At 44.6% G+C, this 9,696-nt stretch overlaps 1 protein-coding gene across 5 annotated transcripts in view; it reads right to left on the bottom strand.

Annotated features, from left to right (window-relative positions):
* NEDD4L (neural precursor cell expressed, developmentally down-regulated 4-like, E3 ubiquitin protein ligase) overlaps nt 1–9,696 on the bottom strand; it is a 233,534-nt gene that overhangs the window by 71,132 nt on the left and 152,706 nt on the right. For all 5 annotated transcript variants that reach the window (XM_008570210.1, XM_008570211.1, XM_008570209.1 and 2 more), the window contains one exon: nt 4,923–4,973. The gene's annotated coding sequence lies outside the window, so the exon portion shown is untranslated. The remainder of the gene's footprint in view (nt 1–4,922; nt 4,974–9,696) is intronic.

The following is a 9,696-nucleotide window of genomic DNA, read 5'->3' as shown; positions in this document are numbered from 1 at the left end:
AAAAAAAATGTTTCCAAATATATATCACTTGTGATGGAAAATCTATTAATCGAGAACAGTATTGCTGGAATCCCTTCTTATTTTCATTTATTCAACCAATGAATAGTTTCAGAGCAATAGCATGTATAAGGCGTGGATGCAACACAGTATCAACCCTTCCAATTACAACTAGGTGAGAGGGGCCGTCATCAACAATTCACTAGAAGCTAAGGCAGAGGTTACATTCCATGAGACTTGAGTGGAAGGACGAGACTGATTCTGACTAGGGGACTGAAACGGTTTTTGGATGTTGGTCCAATTCAAAATGAATGGGAAACTCTTAGTAGGCGGAGCACTGGGAGGAAGGACAGTTTAAGCTAAGGAAATCAAACATGAGCAAAGCCTACAGGATCATTCATGGGCATGAAGAATCTAGAAGCAGCAGAGTGAGCAAGAGAGAAGAAAGAGAAAACCAGAGAGCTTAGAGGGGCTCTGACTCTGTCCACATGCTATGCAGTTTAAATGACTAATACCACACAAGTCAAGAGGCAAAATCTCTCAGGCTTAGGGCCTGACTTTGTTACTTACAGAAACCAGGGAAAGTTCCTTAATCTCTTGGTTTCAGTGTCCTCATCTATAAAACGGGGCAGTAACCATATTTTATAGGGTCGCTGTGAAGATTAAATCAATCGAGTTGGTTTATATAAACTCCTCATGAGGGGGCCTGGCACACCTAACAAATGCTGGTCATCATATCACCAGTAGCCAGTCCTATGTGATCATGTCACTTATGAGCACTGCCAACTCAACGCTGTGCAATAACAGGCGGGGCACTGAAAATGCAAATTCACCTTCATGGAAATTGTCTAGTCTGAGCAAGATGACAATCTGGTAGATAACTACAAGATTCTCCTTGGCATTTATCCAGGTTCCAACCAGATCATGCTCCTTGGAGAAAAGCTAAGTGCAGATTCCCAGGATGGCACTGGAGGTGTTCCCGGGAAAGAGCTGTCTGGCAGATTGATGCAAACAGTATTGATACTGTTGGCCAAAGTGCATAACGCTGCCTCCTGTCCCAGGGTATGAGCATTCTGAAGAAAATCTTTTGGATGCACTGCGCTTTCACCTTAAAGAGAGTAGGTGCTTTCAGCAGAAGTGTGGTCACTGTGATGTGGAGTGAGGTAAATAATTATGCAGGCAAATGGAAGGGAAAGGCCTCACTAGGACCCCAGACTCAAAACCTGGATGCAACTACCAAAAGCACCCAAGCCTTAGGCTCAGCCCACCCATGACCTTGACTACACTGCAAGCACACGATGATACTGGAGACCCAGGGTCAAGGCCAGCACTTGCCACCGACCTACTGATGGCGAGGCAAGTCACCTCCTTCTCTGGGCCCAGGTTTTCTCACCTGGAAAATACCAGGAGTGGAAGAATGTCTTTCCAAGTCCCTCCAAGCTCTAGGATACTGAATTCCACACATGTGAGAGGGAACCATTACCTGCCCCCAGCCATAAACACACAGGGCACAAGAACGCTGATCTCCCAAGTCACCTTCATGTTCAGTGAGGGCATCAAACAATACCACCAAACCCAAAATGCCTCACTGTAGGAAAACTAAAATTCAAAAGTTAGCCTTAAGTAGCACTTGACAAATGGAAGAAATTTATGTTTTCAAAATACTCTCTCTGCACCAGGGCACTGCCCACAGATGCAGAGATTCTGTAGCTGGGCAAGGGTGTGAGTGTTGGGGACTCTAAGGGAGGGCAGACACACTGGCAAAGGCAGAGATGTAACAGGCAGACAGACACCTGCCAGAAATTTCATTCTGTTGTTAGTACAGTCTTGGAGTGATTTCGGTCCCTAAGGAGTAGATACAAGTTATCAATTATTGTAGGAACAAACGAACTTGTAATGACACAAGTATGAACATGGCATCTTAAAAAAAAAAAAAAATCAATAATCACAGTACAGTTACAGCAAAGTTGCCACTGGTGCCCCAAAAGAAAAACAGAGGAGCTGCTGTGTTTAAGCTGTGCTACAGGCATCAGGCAACAACCTTCCTAAATCAGTTTCCCATCTCCTCCATGTGCCTCCAGAATTTCGTGCTGCCAAAATCTCCTAGGTAACATGTATGTCATTGTGGTGGCTGCTGCCTCCGCTTAGTAAACACAGTGGAACAGCTAAGATGTTCTATCTCAGAACCGGACGCAAACGTGGTATTGTCCATGCAAATACCCTCATTTTACAGGGAAAAGAGAGGACCAGAAAGGAACACTTCAGTTGATTAAGGTTGCCTAGGCAACTCGCCCTTCTCCCAGATGGGAGTCACCAATTCCCCACAGACAGACGCCCATCTTCTCAAGCTTGACCTTTGCAGACTTCCTGGAGCATGAGTTTGCGTTGCCTTAATTCTCCGCCTGGCATAAAGGGTTGGCCCGCTAGCCCCACCTGCCCTCCCTGGCTCTCCTTCTTTTACTCACTTCTCCCCTCAAAAATAAATAAAATAAAAAAGAAATATCAAAAACGAGTGACAAACATGGAACAGAAGCAAAGGAAACCGAGGTCCATACCATTCTAGACCCCTTGCATCCTATTTCTTACTCATTTCTCAACCGTCCCAAATAAAACTGGGAGGATTTAAGTCTGCAGGCCAAGAAGGAAAGTGAATCCCAACTCTAAAATTATTTTCTTTCTTCTGGAAATATCTGATAAGTACAAAGCATTGAGGAATATGATCAAAGGGGGGGAGAAGGAGTTATTTTGTCCTTCATTATCACTGTCCTCCCCCACTTGGGGGACAAAAGGGAGTGGGTACCGCCTCCTCTGGCCACTGCAGTTGACGATGGAGGTCATGCCTTTCCACCATGCAGAGCGCAGCCGCTTCCAGCCCCCCTCCATACCCTGCCTCTCCTTTCCTAGTGGCCTCGTTTGCTCATCTCCCTGGCAGAGCTCCAACTTGACCCGGCAGGGCACTTAATTAATCCAGGTACCCAACACATGGCGGTGGGCTGAGGAGTACGCGGGCCAGGTCCAGATGCCAACGTGCTGGTAATGTGGTTTACCTCTACCCAAGGGCCTGCTGCTCCAGGGGCCCACTGAGAGGGGGGACACCCTGACCCTCCAGTTTGCCTTTGCATCAGAGAATTTATGGCTGCAAATAGGGGACAGCTTCCGAGAACCGATCCTGAGACCTCGAAAGCAAGGTTTTACATTGCAAACACCAGTCTCCATTGGCAACCGCACTCACAGGCCTCTAGAAGTTCAGCAAGGAAAGGTTCTGCAGCAACATCAATGACTAGGTCTATGACATTTATTTTTCAAAAACACGCACATAGAAACCACAAAATAGGATATTTACATCATTAAAAATAATGTCCTAACCATCACGAGAGATGACACTAAGTTTAGCTCTGCTGTCTTGACTCCTGTCCCTCCACTGCCTGACAGGGATAACAGCCACACTCAACATGGGCAACTCCAGAATCAAGGCAGAGACTTGATTATTCCTTCTAAAGGAATAAAGGTTCATAATATCGTAAGCAAAAAATAATGCCTCATTCCTGGTTTTGAAATGCCTTATAATAAATAGGTGAATATACATGTCAATATGGAAGCATAGGCAATTAAGTATTTTGCTAATAAAGATTTAAGAAACAATAAAAATTACTTCTCTTCATCTTGATTTCTATGATTCCAAACCTTGGAACCTTTTTTCATTGTTTAAATGAAATACTGTTGCTGTATTACATACGTACAATTGGAGGAAACAGCTTCAGGTGAGGGCTAGGAGTCTTCCCGCTTATGCGTCCCCCCCCCCCATATGAGAAACAAATGAAAATATTTTAAGGCTATCACTGTTTTGCTCCCGATCCTTTGGAAGGGAATGCACTCAAAACCTTTCTTCTTTAATAGCTCCCCTGGGTAAGTAAGAGTGAATTGCTTGCAGTCACATTCCTTCACAACACATCTTCAAAGCTTCCTTGGTAAGGCTCAGTCTTCCTTGGTATTTAACATATGGTAACAGCCACAATCTCAACACAGCAGGAGGCTCACTCTAGGTGGTTTAAGTCATTTTAGTTTATAGACTATTTATGTTACTTGCTCACTCAAAGCATTTAAAAAAATAACACAATGCCCTTGTAAGGCAGAAACATCTGACTTCTCTTTCTTAGCTGCTGCTTATGTCACTTTGTGCTGCACAGGGGAAGAAGGATGGCCGCAGGGGTGGAACAATCTGGAAAGCTAGAGCTGGAATATGAGATGACCTCCCTTCCCCGAGGCCTCCAGGTCTTGTCTCATATCCTTTCTAGACCACCTCGTGTTGCAGGTGACCACCCTGGCCTCAGATCCAGGCCCACAGCCACTCTGTGCTACTCATCTGAGGGGAGGAAAATGGCAGCAACATCACACGTGCGGATTTGGTGCATTTTCTTAATCTAGGACGGGTGTTCCCAGCTGACAAGTTCTTGTGAACAGTGTCTTTTCTTTTTGTCTCCATGTGTACCGAGAAAGCGATACACCAAAACCTGGGAATCCCTAGCTTATACAGATGGATTCAAGAGAAATAGCACGTGCGATTCTAGACAAAGGGGACAAATACCCAATTAGACCCAAAGGATGAACTTGGAAGTGAACGTATTAGGTGACAAGAAGGAAGGCATGAGAGAGGAGATGGCCGTTTTGTGAGATGGGACACGCGACGGCAGAGTAGGTAAAGCGCAGGAGAGAAGGCAGAGGGCGATGCACCTGGTTTCCAAAACTAAGTTATCCTCCACCCGCCTGAGGAACCACTTTCCAGAAAAGAGCTAGGAGCAGAGTTCATCTCTTCATTTCAGTCCCTCCATCGTGTTGAAGAGATGTCACTCTGAAAATACACCACTTGTAGACCAGCAGAAACCGCTGACCCCGGCAGGCAAGACAAAGCACAGAACTGTCCTTACCGGAAGATGGCTGAGGGGCACGTCCACCTGGCCCAGGAAGTCGTCGCGTGTCTGTTAAGAAAAAAGCAAAGAGTTAATGTTTCCATCCATTCACTGAATGTCAGCATTTCTTGAAAATGTTTCATTACCCACAGAGCAAAGGCGAAGGGCCTGGCATGGGTGCTGTGGAGGACCAGGCCAGGGGACACAGGCGGCTGGCACCCAGGAGCCCCATGAGCCTGGCCTTCACACCTGGCCAAGGCTCTGTCCAGTGCCAGCCACCAAATGGTCAGTCATAGAAGAGATAAGGCCACAGAGGGTCTGGAGGCAGGTGGGCCCAGTTTAAAGAAATGTTGGAAACATTTTAACAAGTACTTATTAAGTACTATAAACTAAAGAGCTTCCTCAGAGCTCAGAATCTAGGGAAAAAGTATACAGCCTAGTCATTGATAAATCTTATAAACTGCATATCATTAAAAGACAAAAACAAAAACCTTTCCGATCCTGTGCTTCAGAATCCATATTCACGTATCAGGTTCTGCTAATTTTTAGACACACATGGTGTTCCCCTCCCTCCATCTACCAACCGGGTGAAATTCAGTTGGAGGTGGTCACTGGTCCCATCTCAGACTCTAGGAGTCACCTGGGAAGTCTAATGCAGGTTCAGGGGTCACTAGCCTAGACTTCGGAGTTCGACAGGCCATGTTCATACTATGTCCTGCAGTGACACTGCTTGTGGCCTGGCTTCTGCTATTCAGATGACTAGAGGTACAAATCGGGACACAATGACTTGTCACCTTCACATAAAATATGCAGTTACTTTCACCGTACTTCCAACGTATAAAAGCTGGAAAGTTCTGTAGATGTAATCAGAACTATCTCACAGCTAGCTTGAGGACAAGCCCCAAAGAGAATCCAGACCTTTGAACTCCGAATCCTGGGCTCTTATTTTCACTCTGCTGGTGAAATTTTCTAATTTTCAGACACTACTTTCCAAATATACTTGAAAAACTTTCTCTTCCATTTAAAATGCAGCAGCAGGTAAATATGAATGAGATTTATTGAAATGATTTGCTCCAGGCTTAGAAACTTCCTTTTAGATGATTTTAAAAATTTGATTAACTGGAAAACCATCTGTCTCCTCTAAACGATGCAGGAAGGATAATGAAAAATCAAAGTCACCACTGGTTGGGTGTGCATGAAGATTGAGACCAGCCCCAATCCTTCTGATGAGGTTTTCATTTATTTTCTCGGCAATCTCTACTGCAACCCAACATGGAGATGCATTGTCTGGCATAAAATTGAAAGGGAGATGCCAGTAAATTCTGTATGTTGTAGCAAGAGCAGCAGTCAGCAGAAGGCCTCGGAAGTGCTGATGGCCTCGCTGTCCAGCTCGTGGTCCTATCCCCACGTCCCCAATGACTCACACAGATGACAGTTAACACAAGGAGGCAGGGAGCCTGCCTACTCATTCTCCATTTGCCTGATTTCATTCTAATTTTAAAGTTAGTGCAAATGTCAGTTAACTACTATCAAGAAAAAGGAAATTCACCAAATACTGATCATACACATTGTGCGCCTACCTAACATGAGTAAGTGGTACTGCCATCTGCCCCTCTCTTCTCCTCCCGCTGCTAATATGTGAAGAAAAAGGACACGGAACGATCATCAGACGGAGACTGATTTAGACAAAGCTCTGTTGCATAACCTCATATCTTTGAAAGGCAATTCACGAATCATTAACCTAAGTGCATTTTAGCAAAAATTCGCAAAACATCGATGTGCCCATGCTGTTTTACAAGGGAGACAGATGTTAGAATTCTAAAGATAAAATAATTTAAGCTTTGCCCAGAAGCCCAACGCTAATGGCTACAGCAGCAAATCCTTACGCAGAGATCACTCCACATAGGCTCTCGTCCTCGCAACAACCTCAGGAGGCAGGCACCATGTTAGAATTCTAAAGATAAAATAATTTAAGCTTTGCCCAGAAGCCCAACGCTAATGGCTAACAGCAGCAAATCCTTATGCAGAGATCACTCCACATAGGCTCTCGTCCTCGCAACAACCTCAGGAGGCAGGCACCGTTATTATGCCCATTTTACAGATGGCAAACCTGAGTGGCATGTGATCTGAGGTTTCTATCTGGGCAGGCTGGTTCCAGAGCCCAGCTCTTAACCAATACTCTGCACAGTATCTCAGTAACTGGTAGGGAAGCGAAGCTGTGTACCAACTCTGGGCTTCTCATGGGATGCCTGCTCCAAACGGTGTGGATGAGAAGGGATTTTGATGACAGCACAGTTTGATGAGACTTTAAGGGGTGCTGTTAAAATGCTCATGTGTGTTATCTTTAACACCACCTCCTATTCCAACTGTTCCTTCCCTCAAGTGACACAGTTGACCAACCCTGAGGCATGGTAAAGCAGGAAACTTCATTCATACTTTATCAAGTTTTCTCTTTACATTAAAAAAATTTTCTAAAACAGCTGAAGATGAAGCAACTTCACCATTAAACGAAACAGAAGGCTCTTATTGGTTTACATCAAGGGAGGTGGAAATAAAATTATTTTTTATTTCAAGTACAGAATGGCACATGGTCAAAATGCACTGGCTCAAACCAATGTTTCACCAGTTAATGGAAGAGGGAGTTGGTTGAGAGATTTTGGTTTCAAAACATCCCATTGTTGCCCAAACTACAGAAAGTTCAGGCAATGTAAAATATTTAGGTTAAGGACACTACATTGATTTTTAAAAATGTCTTCAACACCGCAGAAGGGACCTAGTCGGGGATCAGAGAGCCTCCTGTGGCTTTAATGTTGAGAGGAGACACTAGAGTGTTGAAGGGACAGCTCTGTTCAATGATAAGAGAAGTCAGGAGGTAGCTGGTGCTGAGGACACCTGTGGGCCCTGGAGAGACAATATTCCAGGCCCTGACAACATCCTTAGGTCATCTCCGCCAGAGCATGACATCTCATACCAACTTATACAAACACATTAATCAAATCAATTTTTAATAATTTTCATTACAAAATTATTTCCATCAAGCATCATATTAACCACAAGAACATATGAAAACCAAATTAATTTTCACTCATACAGTGAATACTGGCATTTCTTGCTTGGGGTTTTACCCTAGAAATCATTACGTAATGACTTCCCAAAAAAATCACATTTAGAATTAAAGACAAATGAAAGAGAAATATAGAGATCTTAGAATATAAACTAAAAGAGTAAAGATAGAGTTTGATTAGATCTTTGTATGCTCCAGAGCAACATAAACACCACAATTCCCTCTACCACCAAGCCAGAAAAATAACCTCTGCTTTCCCACTAAACTATTTAACGCAACTTCTCTGGCCGCTGCTTCCTTCCACGGCTGCACAGGCCAGCACCAGTACCGATGAGATGTGGGGAAGAGGTATATTTTTAGAGTGCCTTTGGAAGCATGTGCTCTGAATTATCTAAATAATGAATGGCTTGAGTAACTCGTACAGAAGCTTTTAGACCAAATGTTAAAAATACAGTGACTCTTTGACAGCTTTTTGTCTGGGGAGCCACCTGAATGTCATGATAAATTTAGTCTTTCAACCGTGTTTCATTCCTCAGTAAAGCGTGAAGCCAGTGCTGTCGCCACAGACAAAGGGAAGGAAGAATATTCTCGTTCCTCCTTCTACTTAGCACGCACATCAGCCTCTGTCACGCAGACAGGAGAATGGCTGGCCTCCACCCACACTGGGCATTATAAAATCCACCTTTTCACCACCTGGATGATGCCTCCTGCTTTCAAGGTGAATTGATTCAAAATAAAGTTATCTTAATCAAATAATAGTCACGTGGCATTCTACTCAAAGAAAAAAGTGCAACAATGATTTCAACGTTCTCTGAATGTACATGCTTACTAAAAGTCACTTTATACACACCAAAACACATAACACAAATAAAACTCAGGTCCTTGTTGATAAAAACACATACGGTTCATTCCTCCAGCTCCTTCGCCATTTAGTTTTTGGTGGTAAGGGATGTACTTCAGCTGCCATTCACTAAAACAGAGTAAGGTGTGTCCTGGAGACACTGGTTCTTATTTATAACAACAAACAAACCCTCCATGTCAACGAGACGTCAGAGCAAGTTCACAGGACTTCTACAGGCCCTGGTAACATCACGTTGGAAGGCAGGCAGAACTAAACCATGCTAGCTGTATCTGTGATCAGGAAGACCATGTATTTTAAGGGATGCTTTTCTTGAAATTCAGAAAACAAAAACAGAAGGCACAGAGAGGTAGACAGAGCCAAGAACAACTGTGCTGGTAAAGATGACAGCAGCCCTGCACCAGCAGTCTGGCATTAGTCCAGGCACATACCTAGAACTGGGCTGAGAGAAGACACTCCTTTGTGGACTCACAGCAAGTCTAGGTACTCCAGGTATCAGCTGTGACATCAGGGGATAAAATGCACCTGATGACCCCTCCCTCTGGGAGGGTGGAGGAGTCTCAAGAACACTCAGTTCTCTCTCCCCGCATGCCCCCCTGCCCCACTCCAAATATGACCATCTTCCAGGTACAGGGTCAACTGCGGGCCATAGGAGGTGCAGATTTTGCAATAGGAGCACTAAGACCCAGTACACACCAAGGGTGCCAATGCTGGGAACTTTGGGAACTGGACACAGACTATGAGCAGCACTGCTGAGTGCAGAATCTCTTCCTCCCTAGCCACAGACAGTGTTTCTCCCTTCCAGCACATCTCCACGTGGACTCCCACACTGTGTGTGCTCAACTGCCATGGGGGGGGGGGGCTGGGGT

This window comes from Galeopterus variegatus, unplaced genomic scaffold (assembly GCF_000696425.1).
Source record: "Galeopterus variegatus unplaced genomic scaffold, G_variegatus-3.0.2 Scaffold582, whole genome shotgun sequence".
In the NCBI taxonomy this organism is placed as follows: domain Eukaryota; kingdom Metazoa; phylum Chordata; class Mammalia; order Dermoptera; family Cynocephalidae; genus Galeopterus; species Galeopterus variegatus.
This window is presented reverse-complemented; position numbering and strand designations above follow the sequence as displayed.